This window comes from Macrobrachium nipponense, chromosome 8, assembly GCF_015104395.2.
Source record: "Macrobrachium nipponense isolate FS-2020 chromosome 8, ASM1510439v2, whole genome shotgun sequence".
Lineage (NCBI taxonomy): Eukaryota > Metazoa > Arthropoda > Malacostraca > Decapoda > Palaemonidae > Macrobrachium > Macrobrachium nipponense.
The window spans coordinates 88941066-88945476 of record NC_087203.1 but is presented as its reverse complement, the minus strand read 5'-3'; the positions used below and the strand labels follow the sequence as shown (position 1 = coordinate 88945476).

Below are 4411 nucleotides of genomic sequence, written 5' to 3'. Positions count from 1 at the left end.
TATTCGCTTATTTACATGGATAATGGGGCTATTACTGTTAATACTTCAGAGGAGTTGAAATGGTCGTACCAACAGCTTCCTCGTATTTTTAACCCTTATAGGTTTTATATTCAGCAGGTTGTTACTAATGATATAGCCTTACAGATGGAAATAGACGGAGAGACCGAAGAAGTTACCTAGCACCAGTAAATTGTTTGGACTAACATGGGACAGGAATTTCGATGAAATTTTTACTAACCCTATATGCCTTGATTCAAGTGCCAAAACTAAGAGGTCAATTTTACAAACTATTGCTTCTCAGTTTGATATTTTTGGCTTTAATATGCCCTTGTTTAATCGCTGCAGATTATTTGGGCATAAGCTACAGTGCCAGAAAAATTTAAGCTGGGATACAGTCTTGGCTACAGATTTGCAGCGAGAATGGAGCAACATTTGCAAAACAAATAAATAGAGCTCCTCTATAAGAGTTCAACGATCTGTAGGTCCTAGGGATGGTAAATAATATTTTTCTTTTTGTGTTCAGATGCAGTAGAGATATTTAGGTTGTGTTATTTATTTGCAGCATATTGATACAGGCCATCTAAGTTTTATTCATGCCAAGAACAGACTGGTTAATAAAACAGTTAAAGAATAAATCGATACCTGCCCTTGAACTAAAATGCCGTCCACTTAAGTGTTGAGTGCTCTGGATATTTACAAAGATTTATCTGGCCCGTCTTGCATAAGACCCATAGAAATTGAGAATATTATGGCCTATACAGATTCTCTTTGTGCATTACATGGTTAAATTCTGCGTCTTTGAAGCTAGACAAATAAATAAAACATTCTCCCTTTGTTTTGAATAGAATTAATAATATAGAGAGATTGTGTGAAAACAATTTATCCTGTCAAGTTTAATTTCATTTTCTGGTAAGAATAACCCTGCAGATTAATTACTAGATGTGTATCGTATAATCAGCTCCTTAAGTCATGTATTTTTTTACAGGCCCAGACATTAGCTTGACCGAAGTCCCGAATTGTCGATTACTATCCCAGCATTTGAGGTCGCCACGGAGATTCATTCGTCTCCCTTAATTAGTGCTACCGAAAATTTAAACCACCTTGTTGATTTTGGAAAGTTTTATTCTGTTTACGGAGACTTCTACTAGTTTATCGTAGAGTATTTTTGGCCTTACACAAGTGGAAATTAAAAGGCAGGAATTCCTGTTCTCCAGTTACTAACTATTTTGCCTCCTCTGTGTCATTTGTTACACGTTGAACAATGTAAGTATTTCCCTGAGGTATATTCGTATTTTCAAACTGGTATGAATGCCAAGAAAGTGATTCCTCCGGTCATAACGCAGCTAAATTTATTTATGGATGAACAGGGTATTTTAAGAGTGAAAAGTAAGTTCAAGAAGTGGAATTATAATATTAACGGCAAATTTCCAGTGCTATTACATCCAGACAGTCATTTAACTAAGTTTGATATTTGGGACGCACATGTAAAATTGTTACATTCAGGTTGTTATTCTGTGTTAACTGAGCTTAGAAGGTATTACTATATTCCTAAACATTTTTCAGTTGTCAAAAAAGTTCTCAAGCAATGCGTTCATTGTCGAAGATTTAATAATCGTAACATAAAATTAAATCAAAATCCTATAGAGACTTCCGATCAGATCCTCCTACAGTTCCCTTTGCAAATGTTTTGTTGACTATTTTTAGGACCTTTCAAACGTAAAAAATGAAAAGGTGACACAGAAAATATGGTTATGTGCATAACTTGTACTTGGTCAGGGCCATTAATCTAAGGTCTGCAGAAGTTTGAATGTATCAGATTTTCTTAGCTTTCCAATTACATTGTTTTGAATATGGCATACCCCAGTTGTGTATCAGTGATTTAGGAACGCAGTTGGTAGCAGGTGCTAATATTATAAGCTCTTTCATTAATGACTCTCAGACTCAATTGTATTTTGAAGAAAACTGTGTGAAACCTTTATCCTTTCAACAATATTTTAAGGGTTGCAGTCAGCTGGGTTCTTTGGTCGAAGTATGTGTTAAGATGGTAAAACGATTAATCTTTGGAGCTATCAAAAACAATGTACTTTCATTTTATGATTTCGAATTTCTTGTGTGTATATCATACATCTCGTTAACAGACGACCGATAGCCTTTAAAGAGGCTTTAAGAGATGACTACATTGATTATGTACCAGAGCCTATAACACCTGAACAGCTTATCAGAGGATATGAGTTGACTTCACTAAATTTGATTCCAGAGTTACAGCCTTTTCCAGAGGATCCAGATTTTAATCCTGCCAATTGTCATGTTTCAGATATTTCTAAAAATTATGTAAAATTATGTAAAGTCCGAGATGCATTGTTAGATACCTACCATAGTGAATTTTTAGGTACTCTAATTCATCAAGCTGTTGATAGAAAAAGTAGATATCGTCCCATCTCACACAAACTGACAAAGTAGGAGATATCGTACTAATAAAGGAAGAATATACTAAAAGAAGTAATTATCCATTAGGAATAATTTTGAAGATTTTTTTTTAATGATCTGGGTGAAGTTACCCATGCTTTGGTCAAAAAGGGAAAAACCGGTCAGACCACCAAGATTCATGTTTCTAACCTTATCCCCATGTTGGAGAACACCCATTTTTGTCCTGACAGTCTTTCACCCTGAAAATAACTTTCCCTGAAAATAATTTTTTAGGTAAAAATCCTCACGTCCCCGCAGGAAAGCTGCAGAAACCAGTGAGGCGAGGACAAGACAAATGCTTCACTAATTCATTTTTTGTTTTTAATTTTAAATTTTACTGTATGTCCATGCATATTTTGTACATTTATTAGTGGATGAAAATTTTTTCTTTGGAAAAAGTTTCCATCTTCTCCCCAGGACTATACAGAATAAATAAATTTTTAATGTACTTGCTACAGCGGCAGGAAGGATTCGTAAATATGGAATTTTAGTATTACCAAAATAAGTAAAATAAGTACTTGGTACCGCTTACAGTCCTTCCTGCTGCCATAGTTATGATCAGCAAAATTGTTGACTCCTCTCTTTTTGTTGTTTACGAGGAAACTTCGAGATCGGTGAATGCGGGAGAAGGCAGACTAGCAGTCCAAGCAGTCTCAGCAGTCGAGGCAGTGCGTCGTCAGTTCCGGTCAGTCCGGGCGGTCCTGTCAGAGCATTAGGGCAGTGAGCTATCCTGTAGGACCCACCACATACCCGTATGCCATTGAGCCCGTCTTCCATCGTCAGAGTGAGCCTGTCTTCCTGGAGGATGTCTTGGACGAGGCTCTGAGAATGTTATTAAGAATCAAGGGTCCCTCAAGAGGCATTTGTGAAGTATTCCTTGGTTCCATAATTTGGACTGCGTAATTGGTGGCCACCTGGATGTGCTCTGGCCTCCTACGACTGATTTTTGTTCATGCATCGTCTCGACTTTGATTCACCTTAGTGGATGATTTGTGGAGAAAAAAAAAGTCACGTTCTCCTAAGCATTGACTTCAATCCCTTCTTGCTCGGATGGACTACGGTGTAGTACCAAGTATTTTTTGGGGCAAATGCTGAATGGTAATCGTAATAATCTCTTTGAGCCTTTGTCGCTGCCTATTAAAGTCCTTCCTACCTGCCATCGGTAGAGTACGGATATTCACGAATGTTTAATAGTTATAAAGGATTTCTCTTGTCCTTACAGTGGTTTCGCAACTCTACTGAAGGTTGTTCATGGGTTTATTGTACATAGTGGTAAGCTACATATTTGTTATTTCTGGATAAGTCAACATAAAATTGCAAGAATCTCCTTTAATGCAAACTTACACGGATATTATATTATTTCAGGATAGGATTATCCAGCCTTGATTTTGGTTGTTCATACTTGGTTTTTCTTGTCTTGACCTACTTACAGTAAGGTAACAGTTTGCATATTCCTATGTATAAGTGCTTCTTGCCATATTATTCTTACCTATATAATTTAAATTAATTCTTAGGCTTCACCACTAAACGTGCAATTTCTGTATTTCCCATCCAGGTATGGAGGAGAAGCTGATTATTGAAGAGGAAGAGCCCTGTGTCATGCACTTGACACATTTGCAATAAATAATAAATTTAAACATTTCAAAAGTGTATGAATTACTTCCCTTCAGTAATTTTAAGTACCTTATAAGGTGACTTCATAGTTTTCAGCTTAGCGGTACTCGAAAGCGGGATCAGAAACCCTTCATCTTTAATTTGAAAAATGGGCTAATTTTGCAATGAGGGATCACCCTGGTACTTCACCTTACTTCCTTAAACAGACTGCATTTGTACGTGGGTAAGGTGAGCATGCGAAAGTGGTAAGGGTAAAGGATGTTAATACTTCTGAAATAAGTCACGGGGCTTATAAGTGTCAACATAGGGTTTACTCCTTGTGTCTTAGGCT

The 4411-nt window shown here is 36.7% G+C and overlaps 1 long non-coding RNA gene across 1 annotated transcript; it reads left to right on the top strand.

The window, feature by feature from the left end:
• The first annotated feature begins 3469 nt into the window (after positions 1-3469).
• On the top strand, positions 3470-4094 carry LOC135223307 (uncharacterized). The gene is made up of 3 exons (XR_010316468.1): positions 3470-3526; positions 3689-3738; positions 4022-4094. It is a non-coding gene; the product is annotated as an uncharacterized LOC135223307 (long non-coding RNA).
• The last annotated feature ends 317 nt before the right edge of the window (positions 4095-4411 follow it).